We start from the raw sequence: 22,800 nt of genomic DNA on the forward strand, positions 1-22,800 counted from the left end.
AACAGAGGTTTTGAAGACCAAATAGCTTGAGAACCACTCTCCTAAACAAAGAACACACACTTAAAAGTGTCTCATGACCAGATATCCTTTTATGCTTCTAGGCCAAGGGCTGGCACAATTTTTCCAGCCAGTGTCTAGGGAGAAGATATTTTGGGCTTGGCAACAGTGGTGGCGTTTCTGTAGTCACTGCCCAATTCCACCACAGCGTCACCGAATCAACCACAGACAATGGAGAACAAGTAGGCAGAGTCAGCTGCCAAGAAAACGATTTAAAAAACATGGAAATGTGAACGCTGCAGAATGTTCGTGAGTCACCAAACGTTGTCCTTCTGCAAATCATCATCTTCCACAGAAACACGTAGCTAAGTCCCATCACCCCCTGGCTCTTACTCTAGGGTTTGGGAACTAAAATACCCATGTGTGGTCGCTCCCCGAGGTCGGGGCTGAAAGCAGCCTTCTCAGGTAGTGTGGGTGTAGATCAAGGGTATCATGGGAGAGTCTGCTTTTCTGTGGGGGCTGTGGGTACCTCAGAAAGTCGCCAGCGAGAATCCAGGCCAGGGCAGGGTGGAGACAAGAGGAAAAGACGACGTCCAGCCATTTCACACCAAGCTGGAGCTCAGGCTCTGTCATGGCCTTGGCTTTCAGCGCACACTAAAGTTATTGAGTGCCTTTTATGTGCCCCAGGATAGTAAAAGTGAAAATATTAAAATTTCGCATCAGATTTGCTGCAGAGTGCATTCTGCAAGGCTTTCTAGAGAGGTTGTGAGTGAATGAAAGGAGGCCTGAACCCAGGAGGAGCCTTCCTCGAGGCTGGGCTGAGTGAGTCTGAGATGTAAGCGGACAGTTCTCTTTATTCTTCGGATGTGGGTTCCTTCCGCATGCTGCGGGTTCTATTCCTAGTGGAAGTCTAAGGTTAGGGGTCCTACAAGCTTCCTGTAAACAAATCAGCATGTAACTTCATACTGTCTGTGTTTTTGTGTAAAAGCACGTTATTTAGGTCATTGACCCACTGATGCTGGGCTCATAACCAACAACGATAGAGCGTGCTGATGTTTGTCACACACACACAAACACACACACACACACACACACACACCCTCCACAAGGCCCCCTGGGGCCTGGTGGCTCTTGAACACCAGAAAGCTCTTTCTGTCAGCCCTGTGCTAGAGGCCATGAAACACTAAATCACCAACGTAAAACACCCAGGTGTAGGAAGTGGGACACACACCAGAACGTGGACACATCCAGGGATGCTTGTGAAGGTCAAAGGCGAGAGCTGGGTGGCGGGACAGTGGAGCAGTGCCCTGTTCCATCCAGGCTGCCTGCACGCACACAGACTGGTGGCCCACAGTCACGGACTGGCTCTGTGGCGTCACGGCTGGCTCTATCCATGCTTGTCTGCAGACTGGGAGTCTTGATTTTAAAGCTGTAAATGAATCTGATCCAGCAGATGGATTCGCAAACACGGAAGCCACGAACAGCACCGCTCCACCGCACATGTGTTCTTGGTTTCAGAAAAGATCACATGTACCTTGCATCTTTGTAAATTCAGCTCCTGAAGATAGAATCACTAGTGAAAGGAGAAATAACTATGCACCAGGGTGCCTGGTGACAAGCTCACGATAGTGCAACAGAATATCACACAATAGTGAAAAAAGGAATGAGCGGAGACATATTCACTAACAGGCAGTGTTAGGTGGTGAAAACAGAGTCCCCTTGGGGTCTGCATTTGCCCATTCAAATGTGGATCAAGCTGGGCACCAGTGGCTCACGCCTGTAATCCTAGCTACTCAGGAGGCTGAGATCTGAGGATCCCGGTTCAAAGCCAGCGCAGGCAGGAAAGTCCGTGAGACTCTTATCTCCAATAAACCACCAGAAAACCGGAAGTGGTGCTGCGGCTCAAGTGGTGAGTGCTCACCTTGAGCTGAAGAGCTGAGGGACAGCTCCCAGGCCCAGAGTTCAAGCCCCACGACCCACACACAAAAACCAAGTGGATCAAAAAGGGAAAAAACAAAACATTGCATGTATTTGTATTGCACATGCAGAGACGTTATTTTCTTAGTGTTATTCCCTAGCCAATACAGCCTAATGATGGCTTTGTATTAGTGATGAAAAGTCAGCTGGGGGCGATTAGCAGTCCAGGAAAGGTCACGCACAGGTTTTGTGCAGACCTTGTGTTTGTGCGAAGGACTTGAGATCTGCAGGCTCTGTACCTGTGGGACATCCCAGGGCCAGTGTGTCCCGCGTGGAGGCTCGCAGTGGAGCATCACACACCCCACACCTGCACCTGTGTGAAGAAACACACTTCATTTCTGAGAGGTACTCAGTTGATGATTCGGATATACTCAGCTTATGGGTAGGAAACAACTGTAGAGACTTGATACTTTCCATTATCTGAGGAACTGGGATAATGGTAACTTTCATTTTGTTCTGTGTGCATCTTAGTGTTTTCTAAATTTGTTCATAAGAACTAACGTTAGAAGTTGAGCCTTTTGGGGAGGTGTTAATTCTCTTTGTCAGGTACCAGCGTAAGTTCCTTAACCCTTGAATTTTTATCAAAGGTCTATGAAACTGCCAGGCTGCCAGTAGCTCATGCTGATAGTCTTATAGCTACATAGGAGGCTGAGATCTGAGGATTGTGGGTCAAAGCCAGTCTAAGCAGGAAAGTCCATGAGACTCTTCTCTTCAATGAATCACCAAAAAAGTAGAAAGTAGAGCTGTGTGGCTCAAGTAGTAGCAGCGTGCCAGCCTTAAACAAGAAAGCTAAGTGGGGCTGGGAAGGTGGCTCAGTGGTAGAGCGCTTGCCTTGCAAGCCTGAGGCCCTGGGTTCGATTCCTCAGCACCATATAAGCAAAAAGAAAAAAGCTGGAAGTGGCACTGTGGCTCAAGTGGTAGAGCGCTAGCCTTGAGCTGAAGAGCTGAGGGACAGCGCCCAGGCCCAGAGTTCAGGCCCCACGACTGGACCCAAAAAAAAAAGAAAGCTAAGTGACAGTGCCTAGGCCCCCGAGCTCAAGCCCCAGGACCAATACAAACAAGGAAAATAAGTCTATGAAATAATAGCTGTTTCTGCTTCACAATTTGTAATGGAAGGAGAAAAGGTCTCCAGTTCCTCTTGTCTCCTTGCTCAGGTCAGGGCCAGCTCCCTTGAACACATCTTGTTGCCATTCTAGGCATAAGAACAAGAAAGAGGTAGAGCCTGGTCCAAATTCTCCTTGCTCAAGAAAAAATGCTGCAGCCTGAGTCTTTCTAGCCAGGGCGGAATTCCTGGGGCTTGGCTATAAGGACAGGGCAAACAGATTCAGGCAGGAATGTTGTCTGTCTCCTTCTATGTTTTTAAAAGAAGTAAGCCACTGTCTAAGCTGGGTTGAGCCTAATATTATCTGGTTTTCTTCAAAGTCTCAGCAGAAGGGAATGCTGGTATTTGAGGACATGGCGCTTCTGATGGAGGCAGGATTTTGCTCCACAGCTCAGTCTCTCATCAGCCGGGCCCGGCACCGCAGGGAGTCGCTTGGCAGACAGCAGGAGAGCTGCTGCTTGTCATGTCTCCTGTGGACCATCACCCCACGCCAGGTGTGGGTTGTCTAACAGTCAACAAATCAAGCAATGGGCAAAGGTGGTGATGGGAGCCCGTTCAGGCCCATCCCCTGGCTGCCTGGTCCTGCTCCCTGCTCCAGGCCCCTGGGCTTTTCTGGCCCTTACTTCTTCTGCTCTACTATGTATTTAGTCTATGTGAGGTAGAGGCTGAGGCCAGGCACTGTCCCATGTCTGCCTGCGGGGCTTTGGTTCAGCCACTGGTCCTTCCTGGCCTTCAGCTAAAACAATGAGGTCAGGTCATGCTTTGGCCTGTGGATTTTTCAAAGGCAGGTGGATGAAAAAACAGTTAGGCACTAGTCAGGACACGGGGGACAGAGCCCTCACAGGGAGATGGGCGTCTCTGATGGCTCCATACTTGGGGATGGTTTGGGAGAGATATCATACTAGACAGAGGGCAGGAGCAATGTCTGGCTTCCGCCTCAGTTTGCTCTGTGGGACAGGCATCTCCATGGCCAGGACCACGGCCAGGGTCCCGGGACCTTCCCAAAGGACTCCATGCATGGGGTCCCTCGGTCTCCTCTCCTTCAAACAAGTCCGTAGCCTTGGAGCTGACTGCCTGGAGCTCCCGGCACGGTGGGTAGGATGAGGTTTGGTTTAGGGTTCTTTGCAGGGAGTCTGCTCCTCCACAAATGGTGTAAATGTCAGTTTTGTGAAAATCCATTCCTAAAGCTCCCATCCACGTTTCCATCATCCGAGGCTCCTTCTCCTCCCAGCATTCCCTGGGTGCCCAGAGCTGTTCTGAGATCAGAGAGCGTAATTACCAATGAGCTGAGCTCTGGGGGCGGCTCACAGCTTAATTAGCTCTTCTCCACTCCTGTTGTCCGTGGCTCCCTGGCCGGCTGGGCTGCAGGAGTCCGGACTACCCGAGAATCCAGAGCAGGTGCCGGGCAGCTTCCCGTGCGCGGTGCTGCGGGCTCCTCCGATGCTCACACTCAGGCTGCAATGAGGCCCAGAGCGGGAGAGGAGCCACCCTCCCCCTCCCCACCCCGGCCTGTGCACCCAAGGCAGGCTCCAAGAGCTGCTTGTCAGGGCTGGCCTGGGGGCCAGGCCCTGGAATGCAGCGCCGCTGCACCTGCCCGGCCTGGCCCCGGTCACCAGGCTGCGGGGCTGCAGGTGTGTCTCTGGAGGCGTCTGACAGAGCCTGGGCATGGCTCCCCAGGTCCCTGGAGCTAAAGGGACTCAAAGGACGAGTCCCCCACGTTGCCAGCACCCACCACAGGGACGGAGAGCCGGAGGGAAGGGCTGGGGTGGCCTCTGGACAGCAGTGCCTGACAGTGCTTCCAGAAAGGGGACTGGGCTCGTGCCACCACCCCCCAAAGGCAGAGAGCACAATACACGTGGAGGTCCTTCATCAAGGGCTGCAAGCCCTTCTCTATCTGCTCCAGTCTTGGGGGGTTTTTGGTGGCTGAGAGCTTGGGCTGCCATGGCTTGAACCCACGGCCTTGTGCTCCGAGGCAGGAGGTGCTTCACCCCTTGAGCCACACCCCCCAGCTTTTTGCTCTACTGATTTCTTGGGTAGAGTCTGATGCTTCTTGCCTGGGACTAACCTCGGGCTGTGATCTTCCTCCTTGTGCTTGCTGTGTAGATGGAATCGCAGGCAGCTGCTACCATGCCCAGTGTCTCATTTGAGATAGGGTCTCATTAACTGTCTTCTGGGAAGAAGAATATTGAAAAGGAGAAAAGAGAGGCCATTACTTGGGCACTGATGCCTGCCCAAGACAACAATGAGAGGAAAGAGAAGCCATTGCCCTCCTTAACCACCCAATCCCCTCAGCCGGGAGGGTGTCACAGGCTGACTTAGGACCCCAGGCTCCCCCCAGAACCATGGAAGACCACCCTTTTTCCTGGGTTAGGGAGTAAAGAAGGAGGAAGTGTGGACCCGTGTTGGACCTGATAGCTCAACATGTAGTGTTCTTTCTCGTTCTTTCTAAAAGTCAGCCACGTTCGAGCATTTTAGAAAGGCGTGTGCTAGCGTTAACTGGGATGTGTCTTCGTCTGAGCACTCGGCTTCCCCTGAGCCCACCACAGAGCACGAGCACCAACGGGAGGCGCCGCCAGCCTGTCCAGCCACAAGCGCGGCCAGGCCTCCCACGGCCCTCAGCCCTGGGGGCCTTCAAGGGACACGGGCCCCAGGACGCTGTCAGCAGCTCTGCTCTCAGAGCTTACTCCCAGAGTTCTGCTCACCTGCCAGATTGCACCTGGAATCCTCAAGGGGGCCAGGAAGAGAAGAGAAAGGGGAGCATTAGAGGGTGAGAGGGAACTTTCCCCTGCCCCCTGTCTCGGAGCGCTTATGTTCTATCCACTTTCCCCTTCAGCAAGAGGCGCCCCTGCTCTCTGGAGAGCTGAGTTTTACTGCTGGGGAGAGGGGGCAGCTGGGTCTCTGTGCATGGGGGATGTGGGGTGCTGCAGGGCCAGGCCTTGGCTATATCTATATTGTGAGCAGCCATTGCCGGGTATCTCCAGGCACTGAGAGACCAGTGGAGGAGACAATCATGGTGGTAGAGCGAGGATGCCCGGGTCAGAGAATATGCACTGTTTAGAGGACCACAGGGAGGGTGAGTGCTGGCAGGGGAGCCGCTTGTCCCTGGCCTAGTAGAGGAGGCAGGGCCGCGGTGCTGAATGGGGGGATAGCTTGAAGCCAGGGAGGGACTCTGGTGCTGCGGGGGCTCTAGCAGGTGCTCATTTCCATTTCCTGTTGCTCAGAGCCCAGTAGAAGAGAGAAAAGGGGAAGGGGAGTTATTTATCAGCCGCCTTATTAAAAATTTGTTTTTGGTGGTGGTGGGACTGGGGTTTAAAGCCAGGGCCTCACACGTGCTAGATACGCATCCTACCACGTGTGGCCACACCTCTAAACCTTGATTTTTTGCTGGTTATTTTTGAGACAGGGTCTCACAAACTTTTCTGCCAAGGCTGGCCTCTAACTATGATCCTTTATACTCTCAGCCTCTGGGCAGCTCGGATTACAGACACAGGCTCCTAGCACATGGCTGCCCAGTTGCCTTTTAGTAACATTGTCCCCATTTGTCAGTCACAGCCACATGGTGACCCCATTTTGTTTCCTTGGGGGAGGGCATTGTAGGCCCTCCTCTGTCGCTCTTCTGTCTATAAGCCAGAGACAACCCCTGAAGGCCTGGCTGGCTTTGGCCTAGATCCAGGGCTGGTTGGAGACCCCCAGGGTGTGGACGAGAGTCTCAGGATACTTGGAACTTGTTGCCAATGGACAGAGACCTAAATCTCACCCTGCTCCCTCCAGCTCCCCAAACCACATGTGACGTTGGAGCTTTTCAAGAGGGCCAGAAGAATATGCACTGTCTTGAGGAAGGCTTTTGCACAGCCAGGCCCAGGCCACAGAGGATGCCCCCCCCCAAGAGAAACCCCAGTTCTCTGCAGGTTCCGAGCAAGCCTTCAGTGTCCCCACCTGCCCTGCAGGAAGCCGGCCAAGAAGGGCTCAGCCATTCTTAGGCACAGGCCTCAGGCATGCAATCAAGAAACAAAAACAACCCTGGAATGCAGGTGAGCTCATGCCCTGGGCAGCAGCACTGCGTGCTGCTACAAGCTCCACGCCATCCATCAAGGAAGCCGCCCGCACAGGTAAGTCACATGCCCGTGCCTGTCCATGCGCATTATCCACCATCGCCCGGATTTTCTTTCCATTTGGCCCTGGAGAAAACGCTGTCAGAGTTCAGCAGAGCAGTCACTGGCTTTGCACTTGCATAAAACAGTATCCATAGAAGCAGAGACTAACCTGTTTCATTCTGTGTGGGGTGGGTGGGTGGGGGCGGTGTCTGTGCACATGCGCAGACAAGCTCTCTGTCTTGGCTGATCTTTGTGCAGGTCTCAGCTTGAGAAAAACTTCTGGTCACATTCAGGGGCCTGAGCATTTGAACATAATAAAAAGGAAAAGTTTTGAATTAAAATTTCTGGCTGAGTCTGCCTGTCTGGGAGGAGCTGGTTTAGTGGGCAAAGCTGACGCCAGCCAGGCTGCAGGGGCTGGAAGAAATCAGACACCAGCGGAGCTGTCAGTGGGGAGGGATTGCTCTCCCACAGTCTCCCGCAGGCCAGGCCCGCGTGGCCCTCCCAGCCAGGGGCTCTCAGCTCTGGCTATGTGTTGGGCACTCCAGGAAGAGTACTGACTGGAAAGGGCCAAGGCTGTAGATCAACTGACACTGAATCTCTGGGGATGAACCAGTAAAAGATGTTTAAGGCTTTCTAGGGCACGTGTGTGTGTGTGTGTGTGTGTGTGTGTGTGTGTGTGTGTGTGTGTGTTGCTCATACTGGGTCTTGAACTCAGGGTTTCATGCTTTTGCTTAGTTTGTGTGCTCAGAGCTGGTGCTCCATCATCAGAGCCAGGCCTCCAGTCTACTATTTTGCTGGTCAATTGGAGAGAAACATCTATCAAACTTTTCTGCCTGGGCTGGCATTGAAATGCAATCCTCCAGGTCTCGGCCTCCTGAGTAGCTACGACTCCCATTTTCAAGATAAGTCACATGCGCAGCAGTGACTCAGCTTACCCCAGGTATTAGTTTTCTGTTGGGCAGCGGGGGAGTGTAAGTTGGGACAAACGTGTGCTGAGACACCACCAACTTACTGTCCCACAGTTGTGAACTCAAGGCGCCACCCGCTCTGTTTCTCTGGGAAGGACAGTGGTGGAGCTGGCATTTCCCCTGACTTCTTCAGCTGCCCCCACCCATGGCTCAGGGTCTCTTCCTCAAGTGGCTCTGCTCTCCACATCTGTCTCACGTCTTCCTCTGACGCTGACCCTCCAGCCTCCCACTTTGGAGGACCCCGTGATGAGAAGGTGCTCACCTGAAAATCCTGAACTGAATTCCATCTTCCACCTCCCTTTCATTGTGGAAGGCTGTGGGGACACAGGGTGTGGCCACACCTGGGGCCGTTCCTCTGCCCCTCCCCCAACAGAGTCCTGTGTGCACCCTCGGGGCAGATGAGAAAGTTAGACACCTGGCTGGTGACATCAGTTCCAACCATCCTTCAGCCCCATCCCTGCAGGTGGCACCACCGTTTGGGATTACCACCCTCTACCCTCGAGGACTCCTGCCCCCTCGGGGTGGCTACTCTTGTGTCCTTTACACTGGACAGCTTCATGGGCATCTGAGCCCAGCACGCAGCATGGTGGGAGCAGGTTTGTTCTCTTTATGGATGGACAGGATTCAGCACGTCTCTGATCTTGCCTAGGTCTTAGCTCCCCTCCCTTCCCTTCGACATCGTAGCACCTTCCTCTCCTCGGTGACATTGGTCAGGATTCCACCACCATGAACGATCCTCCTCATTCCCCTTGGTCTTTCCAGGGCTAATGTAAATTCCATGAGAACAGGAAACACACGGGCTTCTCCTCACCAAGCCCTTGTAGGATGTGTATGCTGTTTAGGGGAAACTTAATGAAGAGCTGATAAATAAAGGAATGCTTGTCAGAAGCCAAGGCTCACAGATTGCAAGCCAACTCTCCCTTCTAGACACCATGGCTGATGGTGTTAATCTTCCCATCTGCTTCCTTTGTCGTAGAACCAGACATCTCTGTTCACTGAGATACAACTACACTTAAGCAGCACTTCCTGGGCCTATCAGCTCCGGCCATGTGATTTGCTCTGGCCAATGGAATACAAGAAGATAAAACAGAAATCACGTCTGGACTCTACTTCTTGCTCTTTCCACCTTTGCCCAGAAAACACAATCTTGAAATGATAGGATATTCCTTCAACACGTGTCTCAGAAGGGGACAACACAAGGCTCAGCAAAAGAAGACTTGGGAACTTTTGTTACTGGAGCAGAACTTAGCCAGTGCTACGTGTGCTGGAGTTATTGCCAGGTGTCTCGGGACACATCCAGCTTTCCTTCCTCCCAAGTCAAGTGGAAGTACTGGCTCTGCTACCTGTAAGATGCTTGACCTTTAGAAAGTCACGTCGCATCTTTTTACCTTAATTTTCAACACCAATAGATAAGAGCTTCCTCCAGCTTCATAATCAGTGATCCTGAACTGCTGACTGCTGCTATAGTTTGGGTGTTAAATAGTCTCCAGAGACACAAGTGTTAAAGGCTAGGTTGTGCTACTGGGAGGTGGTAGGATGTTTGGGAGGCGGGGCCTAGAAGAGGGTTGCATCATTGAGGGTTTGCCCTTGACAAGGATATTGGGATCCTGGTCCTGCCCGTCTCTCTCTTGGCTTTCCGGGCACTGTGAAATGGTTGACATCGCTACTGCTAAGCATTTCCCTGTCATATACTGAGCCACCTGTCCACAGATAAGCTGCCAAGGACCCACGGACTAAGATCTCTGAAGCCATGAGCCAAAACAAACCCTCCTTCCTTACAAGCAGTTTATCCTGGGCACTTTGTTACAGCGATGGATTGACAAAGCTAAGTAGCAGACTTTACCGTTACTTGACACAGATGTCAATAGCAGCATTACTCATCATGGCTCCCAAATGGAACCCACACAAGTATCTATCAATCAACTGATAAGTGGGTGACGAAAATGAGACGTATCACATAATGGCAGTAATGAAGCCAGTGACAGTGCTAACACATGGTGAACCTGGGAAATAATATGAAGTGAAAGCTGTCAGTCATAATCAGCCTCATACTGCATGATTGCATTTGTATTAGATGCCCTGAATTAGGCCAGTCCAGAAAGACAGCAAGTAGGTTAGCAGCTGTCTAGTCTACTAGCTGGCTGGACAGGAAGGAGGGATTGGAGTGAGACATAGGATGTAGAGGTTCCTCTTCTAGGTGATGAAAATGCTTTTGCATTAAATGGTGGTGATGGTTGCACAACTTTTCAAACAGCCTAAAATCACTGAACTACACACAGGAGTGAGTAGTTAGGGGCCGATGGTTCATGGAGGGGCATCGCTACCTCCATCTCTCCTCCCACTCTTTACAGCCTCCCCTTGCTCTGCTCTCCTGCTGTCTCTCTCTTCTCTGTTGATGGTGCATGCATGGGAAAAGGGGGAAATTCTCTTGTTGCCTAGCTCCAAGAAAGTGGTTGGAATATCTAAAGATTATTGTATTAAAAATATACACAGGTGCCTATCATCCTAGCTATTGGGAGACTAAGATCTGAGTATCAAAGTTCAAAGCCAGCCTACGAAGACTAATTCAAGAAACTGTGATCTCCAACTAACCAACAAAAGAGTCGTGGTGACTCAGGTGGTAGAGTGCCAGCCTTGAATGAAAAAATCAAGAGCCTGAGGCCCTGAATTCAAGTCCTAATACCAGTGCCAAATGAATGAACAAATGAATAAATAATAAAACAGAATGGTGGGGCCAGGAGAGGTCCTGATCACCAAGCCAATTGTTAAAGCATCCTAGCACAAGAAGAGGGAATAAGTCACCACCCTTCCTTGGTTTTGCTGAGATGACTTTAGATATTAAGATGGAATAATATCATGCCCTGCCCAATCTCAGCGTGGGGTCTGGATCTCTGTGAACAACTTCAGCTGAGTGCTGGGGAAAAGCCCCTTGGTCCCCTCACCATGAGAGAGGGGAAGGGAAGCTCTTGGGGTCCCTCCAGAAACAAGCATTGGCACCCCTGGCCTGGGGGAGGAAATGTCTGCTTTGCCTTGCCAGCTCCCACTCTCACCTCTGGGTCTGGGCCAGCGTGATCTGGAGAGAAGTAGTCAGAGGAGCTTTAGAAGCGTATTTACCAAGTCCCCTAGTTCCTGGGGGTAAAAGCCTCACCAAAAGATCTAAGATCTTCTCCAAACAATCCAGGACTCTGTCAATACTGATAACCAGGGGCTTCAGCTCAGGTGGCTTCACAAGACTCTGAGTTTTACTGCACCATTGGATACCGGTCGACCGCCCGCTGGCTCATCCAGTGTTATTACGCTGTGCAGTTGAGGATGCACTTGACTTTCAAAGGCTCCACTTGTGTCATTCAAAGGAAAACCTTCCATGTTTTTGGCCCTATCCAGTTCTCCTGCAGTCTGAATCAACATTGCTCAATAACACAAGGAGACTGAAGTATCAATCGTTTCAACTTCAAGGAAAAGGGAACAAAGATGTTAGCAGTGTGAGCACATGGGTGCAGGTGTGTGCACGCACACGCGTGCGCGCGCACACACACACACGCAGGACTGAAATTTGACTTCCTCTGTTGGGTGCATTCCAAGTGTGTTCAGATTAGTTCTTCAAAAGAAAGAAACCTCAGAGAGCTGATTTTACCCAAGGTGCACTGAAATCCTCTTTCTCTCTCTCATGAATTACCCTTGCCCATGACACAAAGCATTCCAGAAGCTCCAGGAAACTTGCCTAGGTGAGGACTTGCTCTCTCTCTCCTCTCTGGCATGGCTCTCCCTAGCCTCTTTCTCAAAATTCCTCCTCCCTTGTGTCTTGAATCCATCCCTTTCTTCAATCCTTCCCTTTTATTCTCTCTGCCTACTCTTCCATAAAAGACAAAAAGAAATCACTTCTCCCGGGCCAGGCTGGGGCTCTCAGACGCACATATCCCTGACAGCACGGGGTTCTCTAGGTGCAGTCCAGTCCATCCGTGCTTGTCTGGCCTGGGGAGGGGGGTGTCTGTGCTCACCTCTACCACGTGGGCACTGGGAGGGGAATCTGTTTGGGTCACAAGCTCCTGAGGAACAGGGGCTTATGCTGTGAGGATGGGATCAACATGGCTTTGGGCCTGGAGAATGATGGCGTAGACTTGTAATTCCAGCCGCGTTGAAGATGAAGACAAGAAAGATTGAGCATTTGTGACCAGCCTGGCAAAGTTAGCAACATTCTACCAACACACACACACACACACACACACACACACACACACACACACACACACACACACACACACACACACACACACACACACACACACACACACACAGAAACCGAAGAGCTAGGGGGAATGGCTCAAGCAGTAGTAAGGTGAGGAGGAGGCCCTGGATTCAATCTCCAGTACCACAAAACAACAACAATAACAACAATAACAACAACAAATCCTCACTGGATTCTAGATGCTGCTCTCTACCAGAAGCACAAAAACTCATTAAACAGCTGCAGTGAGATATAATGCACAGACTTGGAGACTCAGTCAAGGTTAAGGGAAAACTGGCAGATCCACTGTGAGTCCAGAATGATCTCCACTAAGGTAGGCAGAGGGGGCAGCGGTCACAGGGAAGAGCACTTCAGACTTGGTGTCTGATGCGCCATCTCTCCAAACAGCAGCTGTCTGGCTCTGCCCTGGGCTTTCTCTCTGTGGGACGGGCAGTCCCTCTGTGTCCTTTGTTCTCTGCTACATTTCTGCTGCAACAAATGCACCCTGGGAGCTCTCGGGCCCCTGAACACAGGGAATCTCAAATAGAGTTCCCTCCTTCTCTGAGGATCACCATTCGAAGCTATACTGGGCAGAAAAGCCCATGTGATTCTCATCTCCAAAGCAAAGAGCCAGAAGCAGAGGTATGGCTCAAGTGGAAGAGCACCAGCCTTAAGCACGGAAAGCCAAGTGATAGCCTTGGGGCCCTGCGTTCAAGCCCCGGTACCAGCTAGCATAACCAAACCAACCAACCAACAAAGCAGTTTTCACAAGCCAAATTACATACATCTCTTCACACAGGTGGGGAAACAGAACTTGCTTTTGCTATTCTTGTGTGTTTGCCTGGGCTGGCTTCAAACTGCCCTCCTCAGTCCCCAGCCTCCTGAGTACCCAGGATTCCTGGAATGAGCCACCAGGGCCTTTGCTATTCTTGACTAGTCCCTTCCACTTCTCCACCTGCTAGCAAACCTTCACCTCCTCACCCAGCTGCTATTTGGTCTGGCCAGGAGCCCAGTGCCCAGGACCTACCTTCTGGTCTCTCCTGCTCTACCTTGCCTTTGCTTTGGAGAAAGTTTATATGGTGGCTTTCCCGTGGCCCCTTCAAGCCTATTCTGTTATCTTGATCAACATTTTGGTTCCACATGGTCAGACTTTTCTACCTTCCATTTGGACTCCTTTGGGGGAGGAGGGGGGTGGAAGAGGGCTGGATGGTGGCTCTGTTTTATGAAGTGTCATGGGTCACATGCAGTTTGTCAGGCTGGAGGCTGAGTGTAGAAGGGAGAGGACACTAAATACAGCATCATCATGGTACGGCCTATTTTTCAAGGAGACATCAAAGCTTTTGTTTTTCCCAGGGTGCCTTGCTTTGACCCCATTTCACATGGGCAAAACACAAACTGAATGGAAAATAAAAATACCAGCCTGGCTCCATTTAGCCAGTTAGGTGGCTCGGCCAAGTCACCAATTCTATTAAAGTCACTAAATGCAAACATTCCAAGATTTATTTTCCTTGCTTTATAATTCCTCTGCCTTTCCACTGGTGGGCTGTTTATTTCTAATAATTTGGTAGGAAAAAAACATTCGCTCATACCAGAGGAGGCCTTATATGCCAAGCTGCAAAACCAGAGCACATTTTATTGTGGAATAAAACCCTGGGAACACAGGCTCCGGGGGGGCCGGGGACGGCGAGTTCACAGTTGACGCCATTATAATTAGTCCCTCTCAAAACGTTTCTTTTTCAGGGCGGAGATCTGAATCTTTCTCTTTGCACAGGAATCTCTCTCCACGAGAGCAAAAACATTATGGAGGGTGACTCATAGGCCGGCTTTGGGTTGAAACACGAAGGCAGATCCTGTAAATCTAACCCACATTCTTTTACTAGGAATGACTGACTTTTATGAAAACGAAGGCTTGTAAATCAAAAACCTAAATAGCTTACTTTGCAGCAGATAAACACAGATTTATGGGGTGACTGAGCTCTGCATTAACCCTTTCGTGTGGCTATAGAGGACTTGTGGGGCGGGGGTGGGGTGGGGTATGCAGAGGTAAAGGTTGGGGGGGCACCCAGCTCTGGTGTTCCCGATGAAAGTAGGTGGGAAGAGGAGGAGGGGAGACGTGGCCCGGTCGGCCTCCAGCAGTCTGACGTGGGGAGCAGGAGCAGCATGCCTTTCTCTGGCCAAGCCTGAACCCTCCCATTCCATCTCAGTTGGGCACAGGGTAAGCCTCGGATCTGGCCTCTGGTGATTCCTAAGGTAAGGCCCCCGAGTCCCTGCCTGAGAAGGGGCTTCTACACCAGGCTGCACAGGAGCCTGCTGCGGCCTGAACTTCTCCTCCCTTGATGCCTGCCAAGGCAGCAAACCTTCCTCCATCTTAACCTGGCCAGCTGCAAAGTGGGTATACGAGAGGAGGAGACGAACCATTCCGTAAGAGGCCTAAAGCAGTGCGGGCTCGCTCAGCATTCAGCACTCATTCACTAGCATTATGATCCTTCCCACTAACACCTCTGGTGAGGCAGACTATTCTCGCACTCAGGTGGGCTCAAGTCACCTGAGGATCCTGTCCAAGAGCAGATTCCACCCTGTGCACCTGTCTCTGCTTTTCTAGCAAGCTCTGGAGGGCCTCTGATGCTAAGGTGCTTGGATGTGAGGTCCTGAACTACACCGGGGCAGAGCTTCCCCTGCCCTCACCTGACGAACCCCGCCCACAATGGACGAGCCCCACCCCCACCTGACATGCCCCGCCCACCGGACAAGCCCCACCCCCATGCTTTCTCATTCACACCACCTCCCTCCTGATATCATTATGGCCACCAAATGGGGATCCTGGACGAAGAGACGGGTCCTACAGTGTTTCCAAATCCTCTCGGCCCCAGGCAGAGAGCTTGGGGAGCCCTGGATTAGTATGGATGAACCCCACAAGCTGCTTCTTCCTTGCTGCAGCTGCTACAACCTTATCTGTGCTGGGTCCACTCCTGGCCTGCCCAACTCCCCGCCTCCGCCCCCCCAGCCCCTGCTGGCCTGCACTTTTGTGTTTAAACAAGGAACACCGGTGTTGCCCACTGGAACTTTAAAGGGAAACAGGACCTGGTGACACAGGGCGGGGGAGGCAAAGGCCAATCTATCATTTTTATGTGGCATTTCAAAGGAGGAGGCTCCTGAGCCCCGGAGACAAAGGCCCACTCTGGGTTAATGAGGAACCCCATTTAATCATTAACGCTTAATACTAAACAAGCTTAAGGGAAGGCTCCCAGGGCCCTTGGGGTGGGAATCCCTGTGCCTGTGGTCATGCAGGGTCAGAGCTCTGTCTGGCCTGGGGCCCAGGGGCCTTTTGCTGGCAAATCAAGGAATTGTGTAGGGTGGGAGGGTCACCAGGGGGGAGCAGCCTAGGTTACGGAGGCCTTTCCAGAAGGTCCACGTGGGTCAGGGGACAAAGTCCCTGTAGCCTGCTGTGCAGCACCGTGACAGGGAGCCCACCCGGCGCTTGTCCAGCTTCCAGATGCTCTACCTTGCCTCCACGGGTCCCCCTGGCCTTTACCACCTGTACCCCTGCCTCCCACACCGCCCTACCTCCTTTCAGTCATTTACCCGAGCTCCTGCGGCGTTTTCCACGGTGCCTGCACAAAGTGTGAACCTCACACTGCAGCCAGGGAGGGTGAGCTTCTTCCCAGCTCTAACCCAGGGCCTCTCCTGAGGCGCTGAACGCGGGCAGCATGCTGGGCCTCCAGCCCTGTGCCTCTACTCACCGGTCTCAGCCTCTTACCTCTTCACTCCCAGGGCAGCAACCCCCCCCCCCCACACACACACACCCGGCTCAGGGTCCAGCTGGAGTTGAAGAAACACTGTAATGAGTTGGGTCTACTTCGGCTTATTTTTAACTGTTGAGCACCAGACGTCCAGTGAACCAGGTGTTAACTGAGTTTATCACAGACTGAGCACCCCGGATCGAGAAACAGAATTTGATCATTTGGGGTTCAGAAAACTAAATTTCTGTCTTCCACCCCCTCTCTCACCGTCTAGGAGCTGAGGCTGGCTTTGCCCATCTGCTATATTAACTATGGACGGAATCTCCGGGTGCCAGCCTCCTTCCCTCCCCTCCCCACGCATTACTCTGCGTTGGTGGAGACCGCTTATTCCATTGTTATGAGGAATCCATTTATTTACCATGGTGAATAGTACACAGATGCTGTTTTCCACTCATTCCCATACAGACTTTATTTCAAATTATTAAAGAATAAAATGAATGGTTCTTTTTTTTTAAGTCACACAATGACCCCCTGTGGAGCGGTGAAGTTGGGTGCAGTGTGGGGACAGAACAACACCTCAGACCTCCTAGTTTAGGAGAAGGTGGTGATGGGGCCTGCACCTCCCCCCCACTTTGGACCACCTGGAAAACCTTGTCTCATGCAAGCAAAACAAACCCTCCAGGTGTACCTGTTTACCAGCAGTGGTGCAGGCCAGACACGCGCGGACATCTCCCACTATCCCTGGGAGGAGATAGGATCTCAGGTATTAGGGCCTTGCAGGGCCTAGGACAGGGTAGAGGGAAAGAGATCAGCTATGGTTTAAGCCAAGTCCTCCCCTCCCTCGTCCCCTCCCCCCAACCCCGCCACCCAATTCCCTCCATCTCTCTGGATTTTGTGCAAATCAGGCTGAGGGGAGATCCTTCTAGAAACAGCACCTGGAAGTTCACTGTGGGCCAAACACATTAAGAAATGCCCCAGAGAAACTTGAACCCTTGCCGTGGATCCAATTATTATCTCTTTTCCTTTCTTTCCTAAGACAGGAAAAGCAATTCACAAGCCTGACTTGTTTTACCTCCAAAAGTTCTTTGACAGCCCTATCCCCCTCATCCGGGACATCTGATCAGCCTGGAGTGGATAGTTCACCCTTAGGAGGCAGAAAGAAAGCCCCAGATCTCTCCCTCTGACCCTTCCCAGCTGTGAGACCTTTCCCTACCCCCTCCCTTTCCGTTTCCTGGCCTCTGCAGGGGGTGGGTGCTGTGTTTCAGAGTTTTTTTCAGGGAACCCCTTGGGCTGTTGGCCTCCAGTCACAGCTCAGAGCAGCCTATATGTAGAGAATGCCTCTGTTAGCCATGGGAGGCCTAGGAAGTTGGACTAACTTGGAGTCCAGTTGCTTGGTTTTCTAGTGCCAGTATGGGGTGCTTCTCCCTCAAGTTGATTTTTTTTTTTGGAAAGGAAGAGAGAAAACACAGAAAGGAGCAGAGCTGTCTGCTTTCTGGTTTAGAGATTGTTCTCAGTGTGATCCTCTGGGTGCTTATTTCCAAAGAAATCTTCTAGATGCTTCTCCAGGGCTATCTCAGCACCCTCAGCCAGGTTGCAATGAGGGCTGGTGTTTCTGCCCCTTAGGAAGCCCCGCTCCCACCCCCAAGGCCATCAGCTCACTCCACCACTTGGAAACGTTACTTAACATTTCTTTTGCCTGAGAAAGTTTTAATTAAATTCACACAACCAACCTTTATGCCACATGTGAGTTTCCTGTCTTCTTTTTCTTTTTGGCTCATGGCTGGCACTCCACTATTTGACTCATGCCTCCAGCCAAGCATTTTGCTGGCTATTTTGGAGGTAAAAGCTAGTGAGCTTTTGTGCCTGACTTGGTTTCAAACCATGATCCTCAGATCTCAGCCTCCAGAGTGGCTGGGATTACAGGTGTGAGTCACAATACCTGGCTGAGCTGCTACTTTCTGCTAGCTGTCCAGTTGCTTTATCTCCCAGCACCTTTCCCTCATCTGTGAGATGGGACCACACACCTTTCACACTGATTGTGACTCTGCCGGTGATAGCTGACAGATCTGAAGTGGGCCTTGAACTCAGGGCCTCATGCTCTACCATTTAAGCCACATCTCTACTATCAACTTTTTGCTAGTCAAATGGAGATCAGAATCTCTTGGATCTGTTCTACCCAGGCTGGCTTTGAACCATGATTCTCAGATCTCAGCTTCCTGAGAACCTAGGGTTACAGCTATGAGCCACTAGCACAGGCTTGAAGTTTATCTCTTGCAGAAAATCCAAACAGAGGGCCAGCAGGAGGTTGGAGCAGGACTTTGGGGTTACAAACCATGCTGGAGAACTCTGGCTCTTCTGGGTGGGCCTCTCCAGCACTTTCCTGTGGCCAGCCCATGTGAGAGGTGGGGTGGATCGGTGAGAGGTCCCCAAGAGGGTGTGAACCCTGGGCTTCACAAGACGGCTAGTTATAACCAGCATGTCTTTGCTTTGGTGCTTTAACATCTTGGGGCCATCCTGGTCCTAGAGGAACCAGCCCTCCCCTGCCCCCAAATCCCAAAGTCAGTGCTTGTTATAAGCAAGCCACCAATCCAGAATGCACACTAGATGTCCATCCTTTATCCAACTCTTTCATTCCAGGCCACCATGTTCTTGCCCTAATTACCCTAAACAAGACACTAGACAGCTAGGTCCAGCCCACACCCCTGAGCCTGCTGAACTGGTCCCATCAAGCCAATCCCACACCATGGGATGGCATGGGATCTGGCCACACTAATCTTAGCCAGAATCCAAGGGAGGGTGGGAGGCTCGTTCTCCAGAAAGCCCCCTCTGTGGCCAGGACAGTCTGAGCAGTACCTCAGTGACACTGGCAGGTTGAGCAATGGTGGCCCCACCTGCCACCCCAGGGGAGCTGCAAGTTGAGTGTCTGCCTAAGTCCATTGAGCCCAAACCAGCCAGCCTGCTCCTCTCTGCCCCGCACTGTGACAGCTGAGCAGGCCCAAGGCTGCTTCCCTCCAGGAAGTCCTTCCCTCCAGGATCCAGACCTTCCAGTCTGTCCCCACATTTGTACCCAGTGCCCTGCCTGACCTCAAGGTGACCAGTAGGTCAAGATCAGAAGGACAATGCTTAGCCTAGGCCCTGGCAAACCGACACACACGAGGCAGGGCAAAGGAGTTAATTCTCAACTAACAACGCAGCCATACTATCCTCGCAGTCAAACTCATGTGGATGCACACTTGCATCCACATACAGATACACATTTGCAGCACACACATTCCCTCCCACTTCCCCTGGGCACCCAGCCCAGCCCACCAGCACTCCTGGGGCCTGGGCCTAACAGGCTTGCCTTTTCTTAGGGGCCACATAATGGATTTGTTCACATTAATAGCCTTATTTAAATTTTCTGTTATTATAAAGGTGATGTACAGCGGGGTTACAGTTATGTAAGCCAGGTAAGGAGTACATTTCTTTTGGGACAATGTCACCCATTCCTTTTCTCTCTCCTAGTTTTCCCTTCCCATCTCCACTCTCAAGTTGTATAGTTCAGTTTTAACATAGTGTCCAGTGAGCACCATTGCTGCGTTTGTTTACCCTTCGCCCCTCCATTTCCGTGCCTCCCAAAGACAGATAAACAAGACAAAAGGAAAACCAAGACAATGACAAAGAAAAAAACACTCATTCCCATTTCCTGAAGTTCATTTTGCTACATATTATTTTATAGGCTCAGAGGCACAGGGGCATTGCACCTTTGTATTCCTCCCTTAAGAGAATCCTCCTTTGGTCTCACGGCGTGTGAATGCATAGCGTCCTGTATAGTTTATCATGTCTTGGTGCATTTCAGATCTAGCTTCTGCCTATGAGAGAAACCTTGTGCCATTTGTCTCTGAGCTTGGCTTACCTTACTTCACACGATTGGTTCTAGGTCCATCCATTTCCCTGCAATATAATTTCCCTGATATAGTTTTCTTCTTTCTAGTGACTATGTAAATTTTCGTTGTCTATAGGTGCTGCATGTTTGGAACCCGCTCCTCTGTTGTAGGGCAGCTAGTCCGTTTCCATAATTTGGCCACTGTGAATAGGGCAACAATGAACGTGGATGTGCGATGGGTCCTCATGCTATGCTGGCTTCTGATGCTCTGGGGAGATGCCCAGAGGTGTTATGGCTGGGTCGTAGGAAGGTCTAGATTTAGTCACATTAATAGTCTTCTGAGAGTGCGTTTTTCCCCTTACCATCACACATTTGGGCTTCACCTGGCTTGTTGGGTAGCACAGTAGTCCCTTACTCCTCTCTGCTCAGTGCTATTCTGGTGTGTGATGGAGCACAGCACGTTCACCAGTTGAAGGATGCTGGGATTCTTTTCAGTCTGGGGTCATTGTTGAATAAGGCCATTCTAAATATTTACGCTCAGGGCTTTCAGTGAATGGAAGTTTGATTCCACACAGGTGGTGGAATGAATGGGTCCCATGGAGGCTGTCTATGTGGCTACACAAGAAACTTCCAGACTGTTTCTCCAGAGAGTTTTGCACCTCTGTGCCTTCCCAGGCGGGAGCCGGCCTTCCCCTGGGCTCAGCAGCATCCCCACGCATTTCTTTTTGCTCTTCTCACACATTCCAACACTGAGGAGGGCAGTGGATGTATTTTCTAGGACTGCTATGATGAATAACACAGATTTACCTTCTTGAAGGTCTGAAGGCTGCAAGTCAGAAATCCTGGGGACCCCAGAGAGTTTCTTCTGGGGCCTCTTCCCTTGGTTTGTGGGAGGCCACCCTCCAAGTTTTCTCTGTTATTTTTTTGTTCCAGTCCTAGGGATTGAACTCAGGGCCTGGGTGCTGTCCCTGAGCTTCTTTTTCTCAAGACTGGTGTTCTACCACTAAAACCAGAGCTCTACTTCTGTTTTGTTTTGTCTTTTTTTTTTTTTTTTTGGTGGTTAATTGGAGATAAGAGTCTCATGGATTTTTCTGACCCAGGCTGGCTTTGAACTGTGATTCTCAGATCTCAGCCTCCTGAGTAGCTTGTATTATAGGTGTGAGCCACCGGTGCCCAGCAGGTCTAATCTTTTTTTTTTGGGGGGGGGTCTAGTCGTGGGGCCTGAACTCTGGGCCTGGGCGCTGTCTCTCAGCTCTTCAGCTCAAGACTAGCGCTCTACTACTTGAGCCACAGCGCCACTTCCTGCTTTTTTCTTTTTGCTTATGTGGTGCTGAGGAATTGAACCCAGGGCCTCATGCATGCAAGGCAAGCGCTCTATCACTGAGCCACCTTCCCAGCCCCAGGTCTAATCTTCTTATAGACATTGGTTCTATGGGAATCCTCACAGAGGCCTCATCTTAACTTCATCACCTGTTTTATAATCGCATCTGAGAATTCATTTGGTTACTTCTGAGGTGCTGAGAGTTAGGGATTTTGTCGGGACAGGCACCATTCAGCCCTCACCAAGCAGGAGATAGGCTTGAGCTGGATGGGAGGGCCTTCTGCAGTTCCTGTGGCTCAGGGTTGGATCCGCCACCTCAGGGTAAGATGCTGGAAGCTGGCTGTGTGAGAAAGCCCAGGCTACAGAACCAGAAGCCGCTCTGGTCTCCACTCTGCGCTTTCCTGGGAACCTGAGCCCTCCCCTTTCCCCAACGTCACAGCTCATGGCTGCAGGAGGCAGAGCTACTGTCAGAGAGCAGCAGGAGGAGGGAAATTCCTGGGCAGCCATTCTACCAGCCCAGGTGCATGCCAGCTTCCTTTATTACTTTTCTAATTCATTTTTGCTGCTTAAGCTGAGCTGTAGGGAAACTTCTGGCGTTTTCTCTACCCCCCCTGGGGTTTGTTAAGGTCTAAAGCCCTTAGTAAATGTTAGCCGTTGGATTTAAAGATTCTTGCTAAAATTGGCTTCTGGAGACTTGAATGTACTTGGACCTTTCTTTATACATGATTAGAAAACTGTCGAGTGCTGGGTGCTGGTGGCTCATGCCTGTAATCCAAGCTACTCAGGAGGCTGAGATCTGAGCATGAAGGTTTAGAGCCAGACCAGGCAGGAATATTGTGAGAATCATCACCAATTAACCACCGAAAAGGCAGGAATAAAGATATAGCTCATGTGGTAGGGTACCAGCTGAAAACAAAAAAAGCTAAGGGCGAGCACAAGGCCTGGCGTTCAAGCCCTAGTGTGTGCGTGTACAGACAAGTGCATGTGCACAACCTGCCTCCCCCCCACCCCCAGAATCTGGCTGTGGGTTCCCTCGGGAGGATGACGGGTCCCTGATATTCATCCCAGTAGCAAAATTGAGTGTGGGCAGAGGGCAGAGGGCAGAGGGCATCTTCTTACTGGTCCACAGAAAGCTTAGGATCTACTCTCCATAGCCAGGTTCCTATTAGACACCCTGGAGTTTGAACATCCATCCAGCTGACTTCCTGAACACATTTTCCTCCAGGAGCTGGACACAGAGAATCAAGCTGGTTTATCAAGAGACAAGGGCGCGTGTGTTTTTGTGTAGGACAGCATGGGCCACAGCCTCTGCACTCCAAGAGCTGGAGGCCATTGTGCAGCTGCTGTAGTAGCTCCTTGGCTGCTGGCCTTGATTGTGAATCCTCGCTGGCCTTGATTGTGGATCCTCAGCCTCGCAGTGCCTCCCAATCCCGGTCTCTCCACCTGTTCCACTGCAAATGCAAACTGTGCTCAGCCCAGACCTGACCATCAATGTGCCACTCAACAAAACC

At 51.3% G+C, this 22,800-nt stretch overlaps 1 long non-coding RNA gene across 1 annotated transcript; it reads right to left on the reverse strand.

The window, feature by feature from the left end:
* Positions 1–1,103: 1,103 nt before the first annotated feature.
* LOC138803945 (uncharacterized) lies at positions 1,104–4,521 on the reverse strand. The gene is made up of 3 exons (XR_011365105.1): positions 4,356–4,521; positions 2,214–2,287; positions 1,104–1,555 (listed from the first exon to the last, which is right to left on the reverse strand). It is a non-coding gene; the product is annotated as an uncharacterized lncRNA (long non-coding RNA).
* Between the last annotated feature and the right edge of the window lie 18,279 nt (positions 4,522–22,800).

The sequence above is a fragment of the Dipodomys merriami genome, unplaced genomic scaffold, assembly GCF_024711535.1.
Source record: "Dipodomys merriami isolate MVZ:Mamm:240054 unplaced genomic scaffold, mDipMer1.0.p SCAF_35, whole genome shotgun sequence".
Lineage (NCBI taxonomy): Eukaryota > Metazoa > Chordata > Mammalia > Rodentia > Heteromyidae > Dipodomys > Dipodomys merriami.